The sequence below is a fragment of the Bufo bufo genome, chromosome 4, assembly GCF_905171765.1.
Source record: "Bufo bufo chromosome 4, aBufBuf1.1, whole genome shotgun sequence".
Lineage (NCBI taxonomy): Eukaryota > Metazoa > Chordata > Amphibia > Anura > Bufonidae > Bufo > Bufo bufo.
The window spans coordinates 311,329,084-311,356,477 of record NC_053392.1 but is presented as its reverse complement, the minus strand read 5'-3'; positions in this window follow the sequence as shown (position 1 = coordinate 311,356,477).

Sequence of the window (27,394 nt, the reverse complement as noted above, 5' to 3'; positions counted from 1 at the left end):
CGTATTTATATGCTGGTTAATTAAATTAAACAATCTAAAAAAAAAATTGCAACCACGTGGAAATGGAATTCCCGAAAAATGGACAATTGAGGCTTAAAGCTCAATTTCAAGTTAACACTCACAGGTAGATTGCTGCATTACCCTGTCTATAACTGCAGTAATCACATATATATGCTGGTTAATTAAACTAAACAATCTAAAAAATATATAATTATTGCAACCATGTGAAAATGGAATTCACAGAAATGGACAATTAAGGCTTGATGCTCAATTTCATGTTAACACTCCCAAATAGATTACTTTCCTACCCTGTGTATTGTTGCAGTAACCATGTATATATGCTAAGTTAATTAAATTAAATAAGTCCCTAAAATAAAACTGTGTGGAAACTGAATTTACAGGTAAATTGTTATCCTAGCGTGTAATGGTGTACTAATCACCTATATGCTGGTTTCATTATATCAAATAACTCCCCCCACCAAAAATAAAATAAAAACATAATTGAACTGTGTGTGTGTGTGTGTGTGTGTGTGTGTGTGTGTGTGTACACAGAGTTTGTACAGTGCTCATTTAACACCGCACACCTTCCCAAAAATAATGTGATGAAAAAAATTAAAGTATTTTCTTGAAGGTTGCAAAAGCTGCAGTAGGCACAATGGCCACAGCTGCTCACTCCTTCTTCCCTGGCTGTCCACTTCCCTGCTTGTCCAAGTTCTACACAAACAATTCTTGTTTGTAATTGTAGCCTTTCCCATCACTCTTCCTGTCAATAGAATACAGCTTGTTTGATTTCTAACTGTCCCTGATTGATTTTTCACTCTTCCTGACTCGCTAAGATCGTTTTTTCTGGCACACACTATAACCCCCCCCCCCCTTCCCGATACACACACACACACACATACTCTCAGGGTCATATCCTTTTTGTTTCTCCTTCCTTTTTCTTCCTCTTCCTCCTTAACGCTTTTTTACTGCCAACACGTGCAATGGAGCTATACGCCATTTTAGTGGATTCATCCAAAACAAACCGGAAAATATTCGGATTTGTCTGCTGTCCGAAAAACAGCAAAACTCAGTCCAAACAAGTTCGCTCAACCTTAATATATATATTTATAAATATATATGTGTTGGCCATTTGTTGTGTCCATTCATGACTGTCAGATAATGTTTCTGCAAATATCTCTGTAGTCACAAGATCCTCCAATATTCTGGCTACAGCAGAAATCATGGGTCATATGACCATGTGACTTGGTATCAAGTCATTGTTGATACTAGGGATGAGCGAACCCGAACTGTATAGTTCGGGTTCGTACCGAATTTTGGGGTGTCCGTGACACGGACCCGAACCCGAACATTTTCGTAAAAGTCCGGGTTCGGTGTTCGGCGCTTTCTTGGCGCTTTTTGAAAGGCTGCAAAGCAGCCAATCAACAAGCGTCATACTACTTGCCCCAAGAGGCCATCACAGCCTTGCCTACTATTGGCATGGCTGTGATTGGCCAGTGCAGCATGTGACCCAGCCTCTATATAAGCTTAATTCACGTAGCGCTGCACGTCACTCTGCTGATTCAAGCATAGGGAGAGGTTGCTGCTGCGACGCTGGGCGAAATTAGGCAGATTAACTCCTCCAAAAGACTTCATTCTGTGATCGATCTCCAGCTGTGGATCATTGAAGTGCTAATATCGACTTGCTCACTTTTTTTTTAGGCTGCCCAGAGCGTTTTTATATCACTTTTTTCTGGGGTGATCGGCGGCCATTTTGTGGCTTGTGGTGCGCCAGCACAAGCTACCACCAAGTGCTTTTAACCATCAATAGTGTGGTTATTTTTTGCTATATCCTACATCAGCTGCAGGCTGAGCCTGTGTCACCGAAGTGCATTTAACCATCAACAGTCTGGTTATTTTTTGGCCATATACTACATCAGGTGCAGGCTGAACCTGTGTCACCCAAGTGCATTTAACCATCAACAGTGTGGTTATTTTTTGGCCATATACTACATCAGGTGCAGGCTGAGCCTGTGTCACCAAAGTGCATTTAACCATCAACAGTGTGGTTAATTTTTGGCCATATACTACATCAGGTGCAGGCTGAGCCTGTGTCACCCAAGTGCATTTAACCATCAACAGTGTGGTTAATTTTTGGCCATATACTACATCAGGTGCAGGCTGAGCCTGTGTCACCCAAGTGCATTTAACCATCAATAGTGTGGTTATTTTTTGGCCATATACTACATCAGGGGCAAGTTGAGCCTGTCACCCAGCGCCTAGAAAATAGACCTGACATTTTTATTCAACCAAATCTGTACTGTTTTAGCTGGTCAAGTTATTTGTAGTGACCGTAAAAGCACAGTTTTTGTTCTGGGTTGAAAAACTATTCCCAAATTTGCTTTTCTCAAAATAAGTAGTTAATGCTATATCAGGCCTACTTGAAATCTATCCCAAAAAGGATATCTTACATTCAAGGTGCTGATAGTGTCATTCAGAAAAACTTAACACACACGCTACCATGCAGATACAAGTCTAATTCTGTGATTAAACCTATACCTGTCACACAGCGCAAAAAAAAATAGGCCTCACATTTCTATTCAACCAAATCTGTACTGTTTTAGCTGGTCAAGTTATTTGTAGTGACCGTAAAAGCACACTTTTTGTTCTGGCTTGAAAAACTATTCCCAAATTTGCCATTCTCAAAATAACTAGTTTCTGCTATATGAGGCCTACTTGAAATCTATCCCAAAAAGGATATCTTACATTCAAGGTGCTGATAGTGTCATTCAGAAAAACTTAACACACACGCTACCGTGCAGATACAAGTCTAATTCTGTGATTAAACCTATACCTGTCACACAGCGCAAAAAAAAACAGGCCTCACATTTCTATTCAACCAAATCTGTACTGTTTTAGCTGGTCAAGTTATTTGTAGTGACCGTAAAAGCACACTTTTTGTTCTGGGTTGAAAAACTATTCCCAAATTTGCCATTCTCAAATTGTGGTGAACGGGAACAATGAGGAAAACATCTAATAAGGGACGCGGACGTGGACATGGTCGTGGTGGTGTTAGTGGACCCTCTGGTGCTGGGAGAGGACGTGGCCGTTCTGCCACAGCCACACGTCCTAGTGAACCAACTACCTCAGGTCCCAGTAGCCAGCAGAATTTACAGCGATATTTGGTGGGGCCCAATGTCGTTCTAAGGATGGTAAGGCCTGAGCAGGTACAGGTATTAGTCAATTGGGTGGCCGACAGTGGATCCAGCACGTTCACATTATCTCCCACCCAGTCTTCTGCAGAAAGCGCACAGATGGCGCATGAAAACCAAGCCCATCGGTCTGTCACATCACCCCCATGCATATCAGGGAAACTGTCTGAGCCTTAAGTTATGCAGCAGTCTCTTATGCTGTTTGAAGACTCTGCTGCCAGGGTTTCTCAAGGGCATCCACCTAGCCCTTCCCCAGGGGTGGAAGAGATAGAATGCACTAACGCACAACCACTTATTTTTCCTGATGATGAGGACATGGGAATACCACCTCAGCACATCTCTGATGATGACGAAACACAGGTGCCAACTGCTGCGTCTTTCTGCAGTGTGCAGACTGAACAGGAGGTCAGGGATCAAGACTGGGTGGAAGACGATGCAGGGGACGATGAGGTCCTAGACCCCACATGGAATGAAGGTCGTGCCACTGACTTTCTCAGTTCGGAGGAAGAGGCAGTGGTAAGACCGAGCCAACAGCGTAGCAAAAGAGGGAGCAGTGGGCAAAATCAGAACACCCGCCGCCAAGAGACTCCGCCTGCTACTGACCGCGCACCCCAAAGGCAGCTTCAAGGAGTTCCCTGGCATGGCACTTCTTCAAACAATGTGCTGACGACAAGACCCGAGTGGTTTGCACGCTGTGCCATCAGAGCCTGAAGCGAGGCATTAACGTTCTGAACCTTAGCACAACCTGCATGACCAGGCACCTGCATGCAAAGCATGAACTGCAGTGGAGTAAACACCTTAAAAACAAGGAACTCACTCAGGCTCCCCCTGCTACCTCTTCTGCTGCTGCCGCCGCCTCGGCCTCTTCTGCTGCTGCCGCAGCCTCGGCCTCTTCCTCCGCCTCTGGAGGAACGTTGGCACCTGCCGCCCAGCAAACATGGGATGTACCACCAACACCACCACCTGCGTCACCAAGCATCTCAACCATGTCACACGGCAGCGTTCAGCTCTCCATCTTACAAACATTTGAGAGAAAGCGTAAATTCCCACCTAGCCACCCTCGATCCCTGGCCCTGAATGCCAGCATTTCTAAACTACTGGCCTATGAAATGCTGTCATTTAGGCTTGTGGACACACACAGCTTCAAACAGCTCATGTCGCTTGCTGTCCCACAGTATGTTGTTCCCAACCGGCACTACTTCTCCAAGAGAGCCGTGCCTTCCCTGCACAACCAAGTGTCCGATAAAATCAAGTGTGCACTGCACAACGCCATCTGTGGCAAGGTCCACCTAACCACAGATACGTGGACCAGTAAGCGCGACCAGGGACGCTAAATCTCCCTAACTGCACACTAGGTAAATGTAGTGGCGGAGAGCTGTTTGGCGCACGTCCTTCCGCCGCCAAGGATCGCAGGGCAACATTCTTTGCCTCCTGTCTCCTCCTACTCAGCTTCCTCCTCCTCTTCTTCCACCTGCTCATCCAGTCAGCCACACACCTTCACCACCAACTTCAGCACAGCCCGGGGTAAACGTCAGCAGGCCGTTCTGAAACTCATATGTTTGGGGGACAGGCCCCACACCGCACAGGAGTTGTGTAGGGGTATAGAACAACAGACCGACGAGTGGTTGCTGCCGGTGAGCCTCAAGCCCGGCCTGGTGGTGTGCGATAATGGGCGAAATCTCGTTGCAGCTCTGGGACTAGCCGGTTTGACGCACATCCCTTGCCTGGCGCATGTGCTGAATTTGGTGGTGCAGAAGTTCATTCGCAACTACCCTGACATGTCAGAGCTGCTTAAAGTGCGGGCCGTCTGTTTGCACTTTCGGCGTTCACGCCCTGCCGCTGCTCGCCTGTCTGCGCTACAGCGTAACTTCGGCCTTCCCGCTCACCGCCTCATATGCGACGTGCCCACCAGGTGGAACTCCACCTTGCATATGCTGGACAGACTGTGCAAGCAGCAGCAGGCCATAGTGGAGTTTTAGCTGCAGCACGCATGGGTCAGTCGCACTGCGGATCAGACTTACTTCACCACCAAATACTGGGCCTCCATGCGAGACCTGTGTGCCCTGTTGCGCTGTTTCGAGTACTCCACCAACATGGCCAGTGGTGATGACGCCGTTATCAGCGTTACAATACCACTTCTATGTCTCCTTGAGAAAACGCTTAGGGCGATGATGGAAGAGGAGGTGGCCCAGGAGGAAGAGGAGGAAGAGGGGTCATTTTTAGCACTTTCAGGCCAGTCTCTTCGAAGTGACTCAGAGGGAGGTTTTTTGCAACACCAGAGGCCAGGTACAAATGTGGCCAGACAGGGCCCACTACTGGAGGACGAGGAGGACGAGGATGAGGAGGAGGTGGAGGAGGATGAGGATGAAGCATGTTTACAGCGGGGTGGCACCCAAAGCAGCTCGGGCCCATCACTGGTGCGTGGCTGGGGGGAAACACAGGAAGATGACGATACGCCTCTCACAGAGGACAGCTTGTCCTTACCTCTGGGCAGCCTGGCACACATGAGCGACTACATGCTGCAGTGCCTGCGCAACGACAGCAGAGTTGCCCACATTTTAACGTGTGCGGACTACTGGGTTGCCAACCTGCTGGATCCCCGGTACAAAGACAATGTGCCCACCTTACTTCCTACACTGGAGCGTGATAGGAAGATGCGCGAGTACAAGCGCACGTTGGTAGACGCGCTACTGAGAGCATTCCCAAATGTCACAGGGGAACCAGTGGAAGCCCAAGGCGAAGGCAGAGGAGGAGCAAGAGGTCGCCAACGCAGCTGTGTCACGGCCAGCTCCTCTGAGGGCAGGGTTAGCATGGCAGATATGTGGAAAAGTTTTGTCACCACGCCACAGCTAACTGCACCACCACCTGATACGGAACGTGTTAGCAGGAGGCAACATTTCACTAACATGGTGGAACAGTACCTGTGCACACCCCTCCACGTACTGACTGATGGTTCGGCCCCATTCAACTTCTGGGTCTCCAAATTGTCCACGTGACCAGAGCTAGCCTTTTATGCCTTGGAGGTGCTGGCCTGCCCGGCGGCCAGCGTTTTGTCTGAACGTGTATTCAGCACGGCAGGGGGCGTCATTACAGACAAACGCAGCCGCCTGTCTACAGCCAATGTGGACAAGCTGACGTTCATAAAAATGAACCAGGCATGGATCCCACAGGACCTGTCCATCCCTTGTGCAGATTAGATATTAACTACCTCCCCATAACAATATATTATTCTACTCCAGGGTACTTCCTCATTCAATCCTATTTTTATTTTCATTTTACCATTATATTGCGGGGCAACCCAAAGTTGAATGAACCTCTCCTCTGTCTGGGTGCCGGGCCTAAATGTGTGACAGTGGCCTTTTCCAGTGGTGGGTGACGTGAAGCCTGATTCTCTGCTATGACATGAAGACTGATTCTGCGCTGACATAAGGCCAAATTCTCTGTTACGGGACCTCTCTCCTCTGTCTGGGTGCCGGGGCCTAAATGTGTGACAGTGGCCTGTTCCAGTGGTGGGTGACGTGAAGCCTGATTCTCTGCTATGACATGAAGACAGATTCTGTGCTGACATAAGGCCAGATTCTCTGTTAGGGGACCTCTCTCCTCTGCCTGGGTGCCTGGTCCTAAATGTGTGACAGTGGCCTGTTCCAGTGGTGGGTGACGTGAAGCCTGATTCTCTGCTATGACATGAAGACTGATTCTGCGCTGACATAAGGCCAGATTCTCTGTTACGGGACCTCTCTCCTCTGCCTGGGTGCCTGGGCCTAAATGTGTGACAGTGGCCTGTTCCAGTGGTGGGTGATGTGAAGCCTGATTCTCTGCTATGACATGAAGACTGATTCTGCGCTGACATAAGGCCAGATTCTCTGTTACGGGACCTCTCTCCTCTGCCTGGGTGCCTGGGCCTAAATATGTGACAGTGGCCTGTTCCAGTGGTGAATGACGTGAAGCCTGATTCTCTGCTATGACATGAAGACAGATTCTGTGCTGACATAAGGTCAGATTCTCTGTTACGGGACCTCTCTCCTCTGCCTGGGTGCCTGGGCCTAAATGTGTGACAGTGGCCTGTTCCAGTGGTGGGTGACGTGAAGCCTGATTCTCTGCTATGACATGAAGACTGATTCTGCGCTGACATAAGGCCAGATTCTCTGTTACGGGACCTCTCTCCTCTGCCTGGGTGCCTGGGCCAAAATGTGTGACAGTGGCCTGTTCCAGTGGTGGGTGACGTGAAGCCTGATTCTCTGCTATGACATGAAGACAGATTCTGTGCTGACATAAGGCCAGATTCTCTGTTACGGGACCTCTCTCCTCTGCCTGGGTGCCTGGGCCTAAATGTGTGACAGTGGCCTGTTCCAGTGGTGGGTGACGTGAAGCCTGATTCTCTGCTATGACATGAAGACTGATTCTGCGCTGACATAAGGCCAGATTCTCTGTTACGGGACCTCTCTCCTCTGCCTGGGTGCCTGGGCCTAAATGTGTGACAGTGGCCTGTTCCAGTGGTGGGTGACGTGAAGCCTGATTCTCTGCTATGACATGAAGACAGATTCCGTGCTGACATGAAGCCAGATTCTCTGCTATGGCATGAAGAGACTGATTCTCTGCTGACATGAAGCCAGATTCTTTGCTATGGCATGAATAGACCGATTCTCTGCTGACGTGAAGCCAGATTCTCTGCTATGGGACCTCTGTCCAATTGATATTGGTTAATTTTTATTTTTTTAATTTTACTTTTAGTTCATTTCCCTATCCACATTTGTTTGCAGGGGATTTACCTACATGTTGCTGCCGTTTGCAGCCCTCTAGCTCTTTCCTGGGCTGTTTTACAGCCTTTTTAGTGCCCAAAAGTTCGGGTCCCCATTGACTTCAATGGGGTTCGGGTTCGGGACAAAGTTCGGGTCGGGTTCGGATCCCGAACCCGAACATTTCCGGGAAGTTCGGCCGAACTTCTCGAACCCGAACATCCAGGTGTTCGCTCAACTCTAGTTGATACATGTTCAGTGATTGGTCATGTGACCATTAAACATGTCCGTGTTGAATAACTGACTGGCACTTTTATAACATGCTGGAATTTCTGTAAAGTGCAGGTATGAAGGCCAGAAACACCAAGGTAATGAGAATATAAAAAAATGGTTTCCCATTAGTGCAACATCCCCAGATGAAGCATTTGCTAAACACGTCTGGAGTGGAATTCCACTGGTGGCTGTACCAATTTCAGTTGTATTTTGCCTGTCTGACTCTACACTGTTACCTATTTTCATTATTTTGGATTGGCTTCCATGTTTTGAAGTTTTAATTTCATGTATGCATTTATTCATGCCACTTTTTGATGCTTGCCATTACGTCTAATATAGGTATATTTAGTATATGTGGTATATGAAGGCATGTGAGCTTGATGTGGTGCTGCTACATTATTTGTCCACCAGGTGCCCCTGTTGTCCTCTTTTGGTTCCACTGTGTGTGGATGGTCTTAATAATAGTATTTTTATTTTTATGGTATTCAATAATAAAGATTTACTGTGATTTTGACATAGTCATTTACATGTTTCTTTTTGGTGTACAATGAAGAGATCTGCCATTGTTGAAAGTGGCTATTTATCACTAGCTCATCTCCTGTCTGTCATTCTCCACTATACTACTGCTACAGCTATTACTGCTGCTATTACAACTCCTAAACGGCCTACATATTTTGCCCCATCTGTAAAGTTCCATACTGTGCTGCTACTGCTGTCAATACTGTTACCTCTACAAGGCCACACATCTCGTGCTTTGTCCATAAGGTTCACCAGCCCCACTGTACAGCTGCCACTCTTCAGGGAACATTTTTGGACTCTTGTTCAGAACAAGCCACTGCTTCTTCCAATACTACTGCATGCATGTATACATGGGCAAGGATCTGTCCCTGTTAAGGCATATTATATAATAATAAACCTAAAACATTGGTTTTCAATGGGATTCAGGTCTGGAGAAAGTGTAGGCCACTCCATTTGAGGGACCCCAGTCTCCAGCAGACGTTCCCTTATGATGCAACCTCGATGAGTGGACACATTGTCATCCATGAAGATGAAATTAGGCCTATGTTATTCAAGCAGAGGCACAATGAATGGATTAATGATGTTATTTAAGTAGTATGGGCTTTTCACTGTATCCTGATGAAGCCGTTAAGGTTAAACCCGTGTCGAGATCTTGTGCTTGGGGCTTCTTTACCTCTTTCTGGGTCAGACCATGTCTTCAGGAATGTCCCTCGCATAATGTGTCAATGGTTACACCATTATGCCACATTATCTATACGGTATTAGGCCTATGTTACATACTGAGGTTGGAAGTTGGGTATTTCTCATCCACTTGGTGTGTATTGTTTCACATAGTTATTTGGATCTTATACTGTGTACCTCATATCTAATGGTGATTATAGCTTATTTGGCAATAGGAGCTGTACAACATATTCCCTTATAGGGGTGGATGATGTATATCATTACCACTGTTGTTATATATATTTTTATTTTTTTTGAGATGTATTATCATTTATTCTGAGGCACAGCGTATAGCCTGGTATAAGGAGACTGTTATCACAGTCCTGCGGAGGTATATGGCTGTCCAATGAGGTGTTGCCCATCGCTTCTCTGTATATCCTTTTCCATCTTGCCTTTTTTCTCCATATTCTATATATATTATTGAAATAAAGTTGGCATATTTTTTGATAATTGGTCCCACAGTTTTTTTTGCTATGACATTGTCACTGTATCATTCACAAAGTGTAGGGCAGTTCTGTATTGATTAGACACACCTGCTCACACTGTAACACCACCACCATCAATGACTCGTCTTGTGACAACAGTGGCTGATGCATAGAACTCTCCTTGATGTCTCCAACATCGTTGCCTGCCATTATTTCTGCTCAGCGTGAATCAACTTTCATCAGTGAACAGCACTGAGGCCCACTGGTCCCTTGTCCAGCATAAATGCTCACTGGCCCATGCAAGATGATGACGCCTGTGCCTGGTGGTCTGGTCAGGTAACCTTGCAGGTGATCTAGCACGCAGACCATGCTGATGTAAACAAATTGGAATGGTCTGATGTGACACTTGGGTGCCTTTCACCTCCCTAAAATGTGCCTGGAGTCGTGTGGCATTCGTCATCCGGTTTCACATGGCATTGTTCACAATGAAACGGTAATTAGTGTGGGATGTAGCCAAAGGACATCAACTTCCAGTCTCTTTTTATCTCTATTGCAACCTGCTGATGACACTCTGTGACATTCTAAGCTCAGTGGCCACTTCCGTCTGAGAACATGCTGCTTGAAGCCTCGCAGTGGCGAAGTACTGTTGATCAATTGTTAGGTGTAGTCTTGGTCTCATGATGTCAAAATGTAAACAGCATGATGAGTAGAGATGTCCCGAACTATTCGCCGGCGAACAGTTCCCAGCGAACATCGCTTGTTCGCGTTCGCCGCTGCGGGCGAACATATGCGATGTTCGGTCCGCCCCCTATTCGTCATCATTGAGTAAATTTTGACCCTGTACCTCACAGTCAGCAGACACATTCCAGCCAATCAGCATCATACCCTCCCTCCCAGACCCTCCCACCTACTGGACAGCATCCATTTTAGATTCATTCGGAAGCTGCATTCTTAGTGAGAGGAGGGACAGTGTAGCGGCTGCTGATTTAATAGGGAAATCGATAGCTAGGCTAGTGTATTCATTGTCCACTACAGTCCTGAAATACTCATCTAATCTCTGCTGTAAGAACAACTCCCCAAAAAGCCCTTTTTAGGGCTAGAACATCAGTCTGCTTTTTTTTATTTTTTCCTGTGTAATCTAATTGCAGTTGCCTGCCAGCGTGTGTGTCAGGCTCACAGCGTATACTGTGCCCACTTGCCCAGTGCCAACACTCATATCTGGTGTCACAGTAGCTTGCATTTTAAACAAAAACAAACTTTTTGACTGTAATATAATAGCAGTCAGTTGCCTGCACGCGCGGGTGTGATTCATGCCCTGCAAGTGCATAGTGTCACCAGCGCAACTCATATCTGGTGTCACATTAGATTACATTTAAAGAAAAACAACAATTTTGACTGTGAATAAATAGCAGTCAGTTGCCTGCACGCGTGTGTGTGTTTCAGGCCCTGCAAGTGCATAGTGTCACCAGCGCAACTCATATCTGGTGTCACAGTAGATTACATTTGAAGAAACACAACAATTTTGACTGTGAATAAATAGCAGTCAGTTGCCTGCACGCGTGTGTGTGTTTCAGGCCCTGCAAGTGCATAGTGTCACCAGCGCAACTCATATCTGGTGTCACATTAGATTACATTTAAAGAAAAACAACAATTTTGACTGTGAATAAAAAGCAGTCAGTTGCCTGCACGCGTGTGTGTGTTTCAGGCCTGGCAAGTGCATAGTGTCACCAGCGCAACTCATATCTTGTGTCACAGTAGATTACATCTTTAAAAAAAACAATAATTTTGACTGTGAATAAATAGCAGTCAGTTGCCTGCACGCGTGTGTATGTTTCAGGCCCTGCAATTGCATAGTGTCACCAGCGCAACTCATATCTGGTGTCACATTAGATTACATTTAAAGAAAAACAACAATTTTGACTGTGAATAAATAGCAGTCAGTTGCCTGCACGCGTGTGTGTGTTTCAGGCCCTGCAAGTGCATAGTGTCACCAGCGCAACTCATATCTGGTGTCACATTAGATTACATTTAAAGAAAAACAACAATTTTGACTGTGAATAAATAGCAGTCAGTAGCCTGCACGCGTGTGTTTCAGGCCCTGCAAGTGCATAGTGTCACCAGCGCAACTCATATCTGGTGTCACAGTAGATTACATTTAAAGAAAAACAACAATTTAGACTGTGAATATATAGCAGTCAGTTGCCTGCACGCGTGTGTGTGTTTCAGGTCCTGCAAGTGCATAGTGTCACCAGCGCAACTCATATCTGGTGTCACATTAGAAAACATTTAAAGAAAAACAACAATTTTGACTGTAAATAAATAGCAGTCAGTTGCCTGCACGCGTGTGTGTGTTTCAGGCCCTGCAAGTGCATAGTGTCACCAGCGCAACTCATATCTGGTGTCATATTAGATTACATTTAAAGAAAAACAACAATTTTGACTGTGAAAAAATAGCAGTCAGTTGCCTGCACGCGTGTGTGTGTTTCAGGCCCTGCAAGTGCATAGTGTCACCAGTGCAACTCATATCTGGTGTCACAGTAGATTACATATAAAAAATAAAAAAAAATATTTGACTGTAATAGATTGAATAGCAGTTAGTTGTCTGCAAGCGTGTGTGTCAGGCCTACAGCGTCTACTCTGCCAACTTCTGCCAGTGCACAGTGCCACTCATATCTGGTGTCACAGTAGCTTGCACGCATAGTACAACTAAACTAATAAAAAAAAAATGACAGGCAGAGGCAGGCCACCCCGCAGGGGCCGTCGTGGTCGTGTTGCTGTGATTCCCTTTGGCCCTAGAATAATGCCCAGTGTTTAGAGGCCACGTACCCTGAACTCGAAAAGTTCTGAGGACATAGTTGACTGGCTAACACAGGACACCCAATCTTCTACAGCTTCCGCTCGGAACCTTGACGCACCATCCTCCTCCAACTCAGCGTCGGGCACCTCTCAAGTTACCACTCGCCCGCCTGCCGCCACCACCAACACTAGCACTACAGCTGCTTCACTTGATCTGTCAGAGGAGTTATTTACACATCAGTTGGAAGAAATGAGTGATGCTCAACCATTGTTGCCAGAGGATGTAGAAAACAGGGATATGTCTCAGTCAGGCAGCATTACACACATGGACGAACGGTGTGATGATGATGATGTTGTACCCGCTGCTGCTTCCTTTGCTGAGTTGTCAGATACAAGTGAAGCGGTTGATGATGACGATGTGTCCGTGGATGTCACTTGGGTGCCCGATCGAAGAAAAGAAGAACAGGGGGAAAGTTCAGATTGGGAGACAGAGAGGAGGAGGAGACGAGTTGGAAGCAGGGGGAGGTTGTCGCAAGGAGCTAGTGGCACAGTCAGACAGCATGCATCGGCACCCGGGGTCAGCCAGACAGCACGCCAATCAACGCATGCTGTTGCCACCACCAGAAAGACGTCATTGCAGAGATCAGCAGTGTGGCATTTTTTTTGTGTGTCTGCCTCTGACACAAGCGATGCCATTTGCAACCTGTGCCAAAATAAACTGAGTCGTGGGAAGTCTAACACCCACCTAGGTACAACTGCTTTGCGAAGGCCCATGATCTCAAATCACAAACGCATATGGGATCAACACATGAGAACAAGCAGCACACAAACTTAAAGCTGCCATCCTCCTCCTGGTCCAGCATCTTCAGCCACGTCAACCACTGCTGTCCTCCTTGCCCCCTCTCAACCATCCGCCACTCCGTCTCTCGCCTTGAGCAGTTCCTGCTCATCTGCCCACAGTCAGGTGTCTGTCAAGGACATGTTTGAGCGTAAGAAGCCAATGTCACAAAGTCACCCCATTGCCCGGCGTCTGACAGCTGGCTTGTCGGAACTCTTAGCCCGCCAGCTTTTACCATACAAGCTGGTGGAGTCTGAGGCCTTCCAAAAATTTTTAGCTATTGGGACACCGCAGTGGAAGGTACCTGGCCGAAATTTCTTTGCACAAAAGGCAATCCCCAACCTGTACTCGATTGTGCAAAAGGAAGTCATGGCATGTCTGGCACACAGTGTTGGGGCAAGGGTCCATCTGACCACTGATACCTTTTTTGCAAAGCATGGTCAGGGCAGGTATATCACCTACACTGCGCATTGGGTAAACCTGCTGATGGCTGCCAAGCATGGAATGCGTGGCTCTGCAGAGGAGTTTGTGACACCGCCACGACTTGCAGGCAGGCCTGCTGCCACCTCCTCTACTCCTCCTACTCATCCTCTTCCATAACCTCCTTGGCTGAGTCCTCTTCTGCTGCTGCGTCTTGCTCCACATCAACGGCACCCCCCCAGATCCCCAGGGGCTATTCCACATCCCGGATACGACAGTGTCACTCCGTCTTGGGGTTGACTTGCCTGAAAGAAGAGAGTCACCAGCACTCCTGTCCGCCCTGAACGCACAGGTGGATCAGTGGCTGACAAAGTGGTGTGTGACAAACTGGTGTGTGACAACGGAAGCAATTTGTTGGCGGCATTGAATTTGGGCAAGTTGACACATGTTCCGTGCATGGCACATGTGTTGAATCTGATTGTACAACGCTTTGTGCATAAGTACCCAGGCTTACAGGACGTCCTCAAGCAGGCCAGGAATGTGTGTGGCCATTTCAGGCGTTCCTACACGGCCATGGCGCACTTTTCAGATATCCAGCGGCGAAACAACATGCCAGTGAGGCGCTTGATTTGCGACAGCCCGACACGTTGGAATTCAACACTGCTAATGTTCGACCGCCTGCTCCAACAAGAAAATGCCATCAAGTATTTGTATGACCGGGGTGCTAGGACAGCCTCTGCGGAGCTGGGAATTTTTTTGCCACGTTACTGGACGCTCATCCGCAATGCCTGTAGGCTCATGCGTCCTTTTGAGGAGGTGACAAACCTAGTCAGTCGCACCGAAGGCACCATCATCGACATCATCCCATTTGTTTTCTTCCTGGAGCGTGCCCTGCGAAGAGTGCTGGATCAGGCCGTAGATGAGCGTGAAGAGGAACAGGAAGAGTTGTGGTCACCATCACCACCAGAAACAGCCTTATCAGCATCGCTTGCTGGACCTGCGGCAACGCTGGAAGAGGAGTGTGAGGAAAAGGAGTCAGAGGAGGAATGTGGCTTTGAGGAGGAAGACCAACCACAGCATGCATCCCAATGTGCTCGTTGTCACCAATCTGGTACCCGTGGTGTTGTACGTGGCTGGGGGAAGAACAGACTTTCAGTGAGATCACTGAGGACGAGGAACGGGACATGAGTAGCTCGGCATCCAACCTTGTGCAAATGGGGTCTTTCATGCTGTTGTGCCTGTTGAGGGACCCTCGTATAAAAAGGCTGAAGGAGAACGACCTGTACTGGGTGGCCACGCTACTAGACCCCCGGTATAAGCAGAAAGTGCCTGAAATGTTGCCGAATTACCGCAAGTCGGAAAGGATGCAGCAGTTCCAAAATAAATAAAAAAGTATGCTTTACACAGCGTATAAGGGTGATATCACAGCACAACGGGAATCTAACAGGGGAAGAGGTGAAAGTAATCCTCCTACCACGACCACGTCGGCAAGGACAGGACGCTTTACAGACGTGTTGTTGATGGAGGACATGCAGAGCTTTTTAAGTCCTACGCATCGCCACAGCCCTTCGGGGTCCACCCTCAGAGAACGACTCGACCAACAGGTAGCAGACTACCTACCTCGCCTTAACTGCAGATATCGACACTCTTAGGAGCGATGAACCCCTTGACTACTCGGTGTGCAGGCTTGACCTGTGGCCTGAGCTATCCCAATTTGCGATAGAACTTCTGGCCTGCCCCGCTTCAAGTGTCCTGTCAGAAAGGACCTTCAGTGCAGCAGGAGGTATTGTCACTGAGAAGAGAAGTCGCCTAGGTCAAAAAAGTCTAGATTACCTCACCTTTATTAAGATGAATGAGGCATGGATCCCGAAGTGACTGACAGTGGGCGATACATTTGACTAATAAAGGTCTGGTGATGATGAGATGAGCTGCCTTGGGCTAAAAATGGTCCACACGCTGCTGTATTTTATCTCTGCATGCCGGATGACTTGCGTGACTTATCTGCCACCAACTAGGGTTCAAGCTTAAATGTTTTAGCGGCTGCAACAATACCTAATTTTTCAGGCATGTGTACATGCCTAATTTTTCTGGCCTCTGGTGCTGCACTGTGGCTGCAAAAAAAAAAAAAGGCACATACATGTGTCAATTCCCCTTCGTGATCGTTATCTTGTTGTGGTGAAGGGGCTTGCGTATCACAATGAAGCGACCACCTCTATGAGTGTGTTGGCAATGGCAATGTTGGCACACCCCAGATGATAAGGTCGTTGCTTCATTGTGAACAGACCAAAAGCGATCGGCTGGATAATTTTGCATAGAAAAAACATTTATTTTCTTTGTGATCATCTAAGGTGATCATTAAAGCCTACTAGGCCAACAATGGGCCCACACTGCAGAATCATTGTTTTCTGGGTCACTTAACTGTCACTGAACTACCTTAGCATGACCATAGACTTTGAAAAACCCCCATCGCCTGCAAACTCCCAAACGTGCGCACGAGCACAGTCATCACTACACCAAGTTTGATGCATAGAGGAATAAAATTTATGTCATGAGTGTGTCAACTATTGACAACTCTTTGCGGTTGTCTAAAATCTATTCCATACATGTCCCCTGATAGGGGACATAACAGGGATTAAACTGATAGGAATTGTACTACTTAACACACCACTCATATCTGGTGGCACAGTACATTGCAAGGCGTACGCGCAGTGCCCCAAATTGGAAGTAAGAGGACCGACCAAGCATCTTTTTCCATCTCCCGGTTCCTAAAATCTATTCCATACATGTCCCCTGATAGGGGACGTAACAGGGATTAAACAGATAGGAATAGTACTACTTAAACACACCACTCATATTGGGATTGCACAGTACATTACACGGCGCACGCGCAGTGCCCCAAATTGGAAGTAAGAGGACCGACCAAGCATCTTTTTTCATCTCCCGGTTCCTAAAATCTATTCCATACACCGCCCCCTGATAGGAGACAAAACAGAGATTAAACTGTTAAGAACAGATTTTTTTTTATAAAAAAAAAAAAAGAGGACAGCCTCTGCGGAGCTGGGTATTTTTTGGCCGCATTACTGAACGCTCATGCGCAATGGCTGTAGGCTCATGTGTCCTTTTGTGCAGGTGACAAACCTGGTCAGTCAAACCCAAGGCATCAACCTCATCCCATATGCGTTTTTTCTTGAGTGTGCCCTGCGAAGAGTGTTGGATCAGGCCGTAGATGAGCATGAAGAGGAAGAGTTGTGGTCACCATCACCACCAGAAGCAGCTTTGTCGTCGTCGATTGCTGGACCTGCGGCAATGCAGAGGGAGGAGTCTGAAGAAGAGGAGTCAGAGGAGGAAGGTGGCTTTGAGGAGGTGGAAGACCAACCACAGCAGGCGTCCCAGGGGGCTTGTTGTCACCTTTCAGGGACCCTTAGTGTTGTACGTGGCCGGGTGGAGGAAGAGACCTTCAATGACGTCATTGAGGACAAGGAACGGGACATGGCTAGCTTGGTATCCAACCTTGTGCAAATGGGGAGTTTGCGGTTGTGCAAATGGACAGTTTGCGGTTGTTTGCGGTGCGTTAAACGGGGAGTTTGGTCTGTCACTGTGAAGCGGGCGTAACCCTTACATTACCTGATCATCATACCTGATATTTTAAAGCACGTTATTCCAAACAATTTAGGAATGTTAGGTGATTTATGCCCTTTATGGATTAAAACTACGTAATTTTCCCTGGGAGTTTTGCCATGGATCCCCCGCCGGCATGCCTCAGTCTAGGTGTTAGTCCCCTTGAAACAACTTTTCCATCACTATTGTGGCCAGAAAGAGTCCCTGTGGGTTTTAAAATTCGCCTGCCTATTGAAGTCTATGGCAGTTCGCCCGTTCGCGAACATTTGCGAAAATTTGCGTCCGCCGTTCGCGAACGGAAAATTTTATGTTCGCAACATCTCTAATGATGAGGAGGACTGTTTAAATACCAATTGTTATTCAATCAGGAAATGTATTGGGCGATTCATAGATCAAACACCTATTGTGAATTTTGAAGTTAAGCTCCTTGTTAGAGAACAGCAGGTTGTGCAAAAAGTACTGAAACACTGAACAGTTGGACATATGCATTCAAAAGTTTAGAGAAGGTCACATTAAGTTCACCTATAAACGTTAGAGTACATTTTAGGTTCATCCTAAAATTTCACCCACAAGCCAAATATCCCAATTTTTTTGTGAGCAATGTACATGGCAGGGCAACCCCTTTAATTTTATAATGGTGTAAAAACATAAACTAGTCTAAAGATGCACTGAATTTTACATCCTGAATCAGCCACTGTAATCTGGTGCATCTTTGCTCTACATTTTACACAGAATTACACAGGATTAGTAAATCTGCCCAACTGTGCAGTTTAGCAAATTATTAATCATGCTGTTTATGACCATGCATTTTATATGAATTTGCATTGTGGTTTTCAGATGGCTCTGCATACAGATGGTTCTGCATATATTCTTACATAAAAAAACAACTAATTATTCATGCTGTTCAAAACCTGTAGATGTTCATTAAGGAATACATTGCAGAACACACATAAAAAATGGCAGATTTTTCAAACCCAGGATTAATCAAAGAGCAGACTGTTGTGCAGGGATATATTCCATTGAATAAAGTACATTTTTGCAATTTAATAAAAAAAATCATCTTCCAAAACACTGAAATACAAAAAGAAAGCAAAAACTGCTTTACTGTGACATTAGACTGCTTTCAGACTGCTGTGATGCTGGTGATGGTGATGTTGTCATCCTGTTTAAGGCTGGATTCACACGTCCGTGGAACACGGTCCGTGTGATACCGGCCTGGATTTCTTGTGAGTGCAGGAGCGCACGGCGTCATTGGTTGCTATGATGCCGTGCGCTTCCTGCTGCCGCTGCAGTACAGTAATAAACTGGTGTAGATCATACCAATGTATTACTGTACTGCGGCGGCTGTAGGAAGCGCACGGCATCATAGCAACCAATGACACCGTGCGCTCCTGCACTCAGAAGAAATCCAGGCCGGTATCACACGGACCGTGTTCCACAGACGTGTTAATCCAGCCTAAAGCTGTCGGCGCTGCTGCACTCAGAAGAAATCCAGGCCGGTATCACACGGACCGTGTTCCACAGACGTGTTAATCCAGCCTAAAGCTGTCGGCGCTGCTGCACTCAGAAGAAATCCAGGCCGGTATCACACGGACCGTGTTCCACAGACGTGTGAATCCTGCCTAAGGCTGTCGTACCTGGACTTCTCCTGATTTTACTAAATTGGACATAGGTTACAATAGAAATAAAGGTCTCCATGCCTGTCTTGTTTAATCTGTTAGAGCAACTCCTGGTACCCATGCTTGTATAAGTGCTGCATTCTCTTAACTGTTTACCTGCTTGCTATCAACATTGCAGTGGTGAGCAGGTGTGATTAGAAATCCTCTGTACCATTCACATGAATCGTAAGGAGCAGTTGTAGCTACAGTTGTAATTACACTGCTCACTGCTAGAATGTCAACAGTGAACAGGTAAAAAGTTAAGAGAACACAACACTCATATGAGCACTGTGGTCTCTTCAGACAGTTGATCGACTGGGGTGCCGGGAGTTGGACCCCCATCAATTTGATATTAACCTCTTCCCGACCGTTATATGACTGTATCATACAGCAGTCACCCGCAGTGAATGTCCACAACTGGCGGCAATGTCAATTGCAGACATTCAACACTTCAGATACCGTGGTCAATCCTGACCATGGGCATCTGAAGTGCCCTGGCTCCCCCTGGCAGAGATCGAGGGAGCTGGAGTGTGTTAGCAGTAGTGATGTCCCGAACTATTTGCCGGCGAACAGTTCCCGGCGAACATTACTTGTTCGCGTTCGCCGCGGCGGGCGAACATATGCGATGTTCGGTCCGCCCCCTATACATCATCATTGAGCAAACTTTGACCCTGTACCTCACAGTCAGCAGACACATTCCAGCCAATCAGCATACCCTCCCTCCCAGACCCTCCCACCTCCTATCAAAAAGCAAGAACAGCATCCATCTTAGATTCATTCTGAAGCTGCAGTGTCACAAATTTGACTAAGTTGTAATCGCAATGCGATTAATACAGGTTATATTAATCGCATTGCGAATTCAACTTAGAGCTGGGTTCCTAATGGTTATATTGCTAGAATATAACGAAGATTGAGAATATAGTGCTATATTCGTTATATTCGTCAATTCTAGCAATACAACCATTAGGAACTCAGATCTAAGTTGTAATCGCAATGCGATTAATACAGGTTATATTAATCGCATTGCGAATTCAATTTAGAGCTGGGTTCCTAATGGTTGTATTGCTAGAGTATAACAAAGATTGAGAATATAGTGCTATATTCGTTATATTCGTCAATTCTAGCAAAACAACCATTAGGAACTCGTTGTAATCGCAATGCGATTAATACAGGTTATATTAATCGCATTGCGAATTCAACTTACCACACTCTGCGTCAACTATGTATTTTTCCATGGGAGTTTTGCCATGGATCCCCCTCCGGCATGCCACAGTCCAGGTGTTAGTCCCCTTGAAACAACTTTTCCATCACTATTGTGGCCAGAAAGAGTCCCTGTGGGTTTTAAAATTTGCCTGCCTATTGAAGTCTATGGCGGTTCGCCCGTTTCGCCCATTCGCGAACATTTGCGGAAATATGCGTTCGCCGTCCGCAAACGGAAAATTTTATGTTCGCGACATCTCTAGTTAGCAGCAGCCCCTGTCCTCCTGTGACACAGAAGGCTGCTTAATGAAAAGCCGTGCACACCCCAAAATGGTATCACTGAAAAGTAAAGATCACCCCACAAAAAAATGAGTATTTACACAGGTCTGCACACATAAATACAAAAAAGTTATCGGGGTCAGAATATGAAGACTACAAAAAAACATATTTTTTCAAGGTTTTTATTTTTCAGTTTAAAAACACAATAAAAAAATATACATATGTGGTATTGCTTGATTCGTACTGATATGAAGAATGAAAGTAACTAGTCAGTTTTATAGTATAGGGAACGCTGTAAAAACAAAACTCAAAAAACTGTTGTGGAATTGCACTTTTTTCAAATTTCACCCCATTTATAATTTTTTTCCCACTCCCCACCACATTGTATGCAACCATAAATAGTGCCATAAACCATAATTATAAAGGGCATCTTGTACCACAAAAAACAAGCCATCATATAGATTTGTGAACAGAAACATAAAAAAGTTATGGGCTAGGAGTAGGGATGAGCGAACCCGAACTGTAAAGTTCGGGTTCGTACCGAATTTTGGGGTGTCCGTGACTCGGACCCGAACCCGAACATTTTCATAAAAGTCTGGGTTCGAGTTCGGTGTTCGGCGCTTTCTTGGCGCTTTTTGAAAGGCTGCAAAGCAGCCAATCAACAAGCATCATACTACTTGCCCCAAGAGGCCATCACAGCCTTGCCTACTATTGACATGGCTGTGATTGGCCAGTGCAGCATGTGACCCAGCCTCTATATAAGCTTGGGTCACGTAGCGCTGCACGTCACTCTGCTGATACAAGTGTAGGGAGAGGTTGCAGCTGCGACGTTAGGACGAGATTAGGCAGATTAACTCCTCCAAAAGACTTCATTCAGTGATCGATCTACAGCTGTGGATAATTGAACTGCTGCTATTCAATTGCTCAGTGTTTTTAGGCTGCCCAGAGCGTTTTTCAGTCACTTTTTTTCTGGGATGATCGGCGGCCATTTTGTGGCTTGCTTGTGCGCCAGCACAAGCTGCCACCAAGTACATTTAATCATCAATAGTGTGGTTATTTTTTTCTATATCCTACATCAGGGTCAAGCTTTCATCAAGTGCATTTAACCATCAATAGTGTGGTTATTTTTTGGCCATATACTACATCAGGGGCAAGCTGACCTTGTCACCCAAGTGCATTTAACCATCAATAGTGTGGTTATTTTTTGCTATATCCTACATCAGGGTCAAGCTTTCATCAAGTGCATTTAACCATCAATAGTGTGGTTATTTTTTGGCCATATACTACATCAGGGTCAAGTTGAGCCTGTCACAAAGTGCATTTAACCATCAATAGTGTGGTTATTTTTTGGCCATATACTACATCAGGGGCAAGTTGAGCCTGTCACGCAGCGCCTAAAAAATAGGCCTCACATTTATATTAATCCAAATCTGTCATTACTGCTTTAGCTGGTCAAGTTATTTAGTGTCCGTCAAAGCACATTTTTTGTTCTGGGTTGAAAAACAATTCCCAAATTTGCAATTCTCAAAATTAGTGGTTTCTGCTGTATCAGGCCTACTTTAAATCTATCCCTAAAAGGGTATATTAGATTCAAGGTGCTGATAGGGAAATTCTCAAGAACTTCACACACACGCTACAGTGCAGATCCAAGTCTAATTCTGTGATTAAACGTATACCTGTCACCCAGCGCCTAAAAAATAGGCCTCACATTTATATTCATCCAAATCGGTACTGTTTTAGCTGGTCAAGTTATTTTTAGTGTCCGTCAAAGCACAGTTTTTGTTCTGGGTTGAAAAACAATTCCCAATTTTGCAATTCTCAAAATTAGTGGTTTCTGCTGTATCAGGCCTACTTTAAATCTATCCCTAAAAGGGTATATTAGATTCAAGGTGCTGATAGGGTAATTCTCAAGAACTTCACACACACGCTACAGTGCAGATCCAAGTCTAATTCTGTCCGTAAACGTATACCTGTCACCCAGCGCCTAAATAATAGGCCTCAAATTTATATTCAGCTAAATCTGTCATTACTGGTGTGCCTGTATTAGTGTAATACGGTACCTAAATAGATAGCCAGATAGTGTTAGGTGTTTGTAAAAAAAAGGCCTGAATTAGAATTCAATACATTGGCCCGAATAATATTTTTCTTATTGTGGTGAACGGTAACAATGAGGAAAACATCTAGTAAGGGACGCGGACGCGGACATGGTCGTGGTGGTGTTAGTGGACCCTCTGGTGCTGGGAGAGGACGTGGCCGTTCTGCCACAGCCACACGTCCTAGTGTACCAACTACCTCAGGTCCCAGTAGCCGCCAGAATTTACAGGGATATTTGGTGGGGCCCAATGCCGTTCTAAGGATGGTAAGGCCTGAGCAGGTACAGGCATTAGTCAATTGGGTGGCCGACAGTGCATCCAGCACGTTCACATTATCTCCCACCCAGTCTTCTGCAGAAAGCGCACAGATGGCGCATGAAAACCAAGCCCATCAGTCTGTCACATTACCCCCATGCATATCAGGGAAACTGTCTGAGCCTCAAGTTATGCAGCAGTCTCTTATGCTGTTTGAAGACTCTGCTGGCAGGGTTTCCCAAGGGCATCCACCTAGCCCTTCCCCAGGGGTGGAAGAGATAGAATGCACTAACGCACAACCACTTATGTTTCCTGATGATGAGGACATGGGAATACCACCTCAGCACGTCTCTGATGATGACGAAACACAGGTGCCAACTGCTGCGTCTTTCTGCAGTGTGCAGACTGAACAGGAGGTCAGGGATCAAGACTGGGTGGAAGAGGATTCAGGGGACAATGAGGTCCTAGACCCCACATGGAATGAAGGTCGTGCCACTGACTTTCACAGTTCGGAGGAAGAGGCAGTGGTGAGACCGAGCCAACAGCGTAGCAAAAGACAAAGAGGGAGCAGTGGGCAAAAGCAGAACACCCGCCGCCAAGAGACTCCGCCTGCTACTGACCGTCGCCATCTGGGACCGAGCACCCCAAAGGCAGCTTCAAGGAGTTCCCTGGCATGGCACTTCTTCAAACAATGTGCTGACGACAAGACCCGAGTGGTTTGCACGCTGTGCCATCAGAGCCTGAAGCGAGGCATTAACGTTCTGAACCTTAGCACAACCTGCATGACCAGGCACCTGCATGCAAAGCATGAACTGCAGTGGAGTAAACACCTTAAAAACAAGGAAGTCACTCAGGCTCCCCCTGCTACCTCTTCTGCTGCTGCCGCCTCGGCCTCTTCTGCTGCTGCCGCCGCCTTGGCCTCTTCCTCCGCCTCTGGAGGAACGTTGGCACCTGCCGCCCAGCAAACATGGGATGTACCACCAACACCACCACCTGCGTCACCAAGCATCTCAACCATGTCACACGGCAGCGTTCAGCTCTCCATCTCACAAACATTTGAGAGAAAGCATAAATTCCCACCTAGCCACCCTCGATCCCTGGCCCTTAATGCCAGCATTTCTAAACTACTGGCCTATGAAATGCTGTCATTTAGGCTGGTGGACACAGACAGCTTCAAACAGCTCATGTCGCTTGCTGTCCCACAGTATGTTGTTCCCAGCCGGCACTACTTCTCCAAGAGAGCCGTGCCTTCCCTGCACAACCAAGTATCCGATAAAATCAAGTGTGCACTGCGCAACGCCATCTGTGGCAAGGTCCACCTAACCACAGATACGTGGACCAGTAAGCACGGCCAGGGACGCTATATCTCCCTAACTGCACACTGGGTAAATGTAGTGGCGGCTGGGCCCCAGGCGGAGAGCTGTTTGGCGCACGTCCTTCCGCCGCCAAGGATCGCATGGCAACATTCTTTGCCTCCTGTCTCCTCCTCCTCCTACTCAGCTTTCTCCTCCTCTTCTTCCACCTGCTCATCCAGTCAGCCACACACCTTCACCACCAACTTCAGCACAGCCCGGGTAAACGTCAGCAGGCCGTTCTGAAACTCATATGTTTGGGGGACAGGCCCCACACCGCACAGGAGTTGTGTGGGGGTATAGAACAACAGACCGACGAGTGGTTGCTGCCGGTGAGCCTCAAGCCCGGCCTGGTGGTGTGCGATAATGGGCGAAATCTCGTTGCAGCTCTGGGACTCGCCGGTTTGACGCACATCCCTTGCCTGGCGCATGTGCTGAATTTGGTGGTGCAGAAGTTCATTCACAACTACCCCAACATGTCAGAGCTGCTGCATAAAGTGCGGGCCGTCTGTTCGCGCTTCCGGCGTTCACATCCTGCCGCTGCTCGCCTGTCTGCGCTACAGCGTAACTTCGGCCTTCCCGCTCACCGCCTCATATGCGACGTGCCCATCAGGTGGAACTCCACCTTGCACATGCTGGACAGACTGTGCAAGCAGCAGCAGGCCATAGTGGAGTTTCAGCTGCAGCACGCACGGGTCAGTCGCACTGCGGAACAGCACCACTTCACCACCAATGACTGGGCCTCCATGCGAGACCTGTGTGCCCTATTGCGCTGTTTCGAGTACTCCACCAACATGGCCAGTGGCGATGACGCCGTTATCAGCGTTACAATACCACTTCTATGTCTCCTTGAGAAAACACTTAGGGCGATGATGGAAGAGGAGGTGGCCCAGGAGGAGGAGGAGGAAGAGGGGTCATTTTTAGCACTTTCAGGCCAGTCTCTTCGAAGTGACTCAGAGGGAGGTTTTTTGCAACAGCAGCAGGCCAGGTACAAATGTGGCCAGACAGGGCCCACTACTGGAGGACGAGGAGGACGAGGATGAGGAGGAGGTGGAGGAGGATGAGGATGAAGCAGGTTCACAGCTGGCTGGCACCCAACGCAGCTCGGGCCCATCACTGGTGCGTGGCTGGGGGGAAATGCAGGACGATGACGATACGCCTCCCACAGAGGACAGCTTGTCCTTACCTCTGGGCAGCCTGGCACACATGAGCGACTACATGCTGCAGTGCCTGCGCAACAACAGCAGAGTTGCCCACATTTTAACGTGTGCGGACTACTGGGTTGCCACCCTGCTGGATCCACGGTACAAAGACAATGTGCCCACCTTACTTCATGCACTGGAGCGTGATAGTAAGATGCGCGAGTACAAGCGCACGTTGGTAGACGCGCTACTGAGAGCATTCCCAAATGTCACAGGGGAACAAGTGGAAGCCCAAGGCGAAGGCAGAGGAGGAGCAAGAGGTCGCCAACGCAGCTGTGTCACGGCCAGCTCCTCTGAGGGCAGGGTTAGCATGGCAGAGATGTGGAAAAGTTTTGTCACCACGCCACAGCTAACTGCACCACCACCTGATACGGAACGTGTTAGCAGGAGGCAACATTTCACTAACATGGTGGAACAGTACCTGTGCACACCCCTCCACGTACTGACTGATGGTTCGGCCCCATTCAACTTCTGGGTCTCCAAATTGTCCACGTGACCAGAGCTAGCCTTTTATGCCTTGGAGGTGCTGGCCTGCCCGGCGCCCAGCGTTTTGTCTGAACGTGTATTTAGCACGGCAGGGGGCGTCATTACAGACAAACGCAGCCGCCTGTCTACAGCCAATGTGGACAAGCTGACGTTCATAAAAATGAACCAGTCATGGATCCCACAAAACCTGTCCATCCCTTGTGCAGATTAGACATTAACTATCTCCCCTTAACAATATATTATTGTACTCCAGGGCACTTCCTCATTCAATCCTATTTTTATTTTCATTTTACCATTATATTGCGGGGCAACCCAAAGTTGAATGAACCTCTTCTCTGTCTGGGTGCCGGGGCCTAAAAATATCTGACAGTGGCCTGTTCCAGTGGTGGGTTACATGAAGCCTGATTCTCTGCTATGACATGAAGACTGATTCTCTGCTGACATGAAGCCTGAATCTCTGTTTTGGGACCTCTCTCCTCTGCCTGGGTGCCTGGGCCTAAATATGTGACAGTGGCCTGTTCCAGTGCTGGGTGACGTGAAGCCTGATTCTCTGCTATGACATGCAGACTGATTCTCTGCTGACATGAAGCCTGAATCTCTGTTATGGGAGCTCTCTCCTCTGCCTGGGTGCCTGGGCCTAAATATCTGACAATGGACTGTTCCAGTGGTGGGTGACGTGAAGCCTGATTCTCTGCTATGACATGAAGACTGATTCTCTGCTGACATGAAGCCAGATTCTCTGTTACGGGACCTCTCTCCTCTGCCTGGGTGCCTGGGCCTAAATATATGACAATGGACTGTTCCAGTGTTGGGTGACGTAAAGCCTGATTCTCTGCTATGACATGCAGACTGATTCTCTGCTGACATGAAGCCAGATTCTCTGTTACGGGACCTCTCTCCTCTGCCTGGGTGCCTGGGCCTAAATATCTGACAATGGACTGTTCCAGTGTAGGGTGACGTAAAGTATGATTCTCTGCTAGGACATGCAGACTGATTCTCTGCTGACATGAAGCCAGATTCTCTGTTACGGGACCTCTTTCCTCTGCCTGGGTGCCTGGGCCTAAATATCTGACAATGAACTGTTCCAGTGTTGGGTGACGTAAAGCATGATTCTCTGCTATGACATGCAGACTGATTCTCTGCTGACATGAAGCCTGAATCTCTGTTATGGGACCTCTCTCCTCTGTCTGGGTGCCGGGGCCTAAAAATATCTGACAGTGGCCTGGTCCAGTGGTGGGTGACGTGAAGCCTGATTCTCTGCTATGACATGAAGACTGATTCTCTGCTGACATGAAGCCAGATTCTCTGTTACGGGACCTCTCTCCTCTGCCTG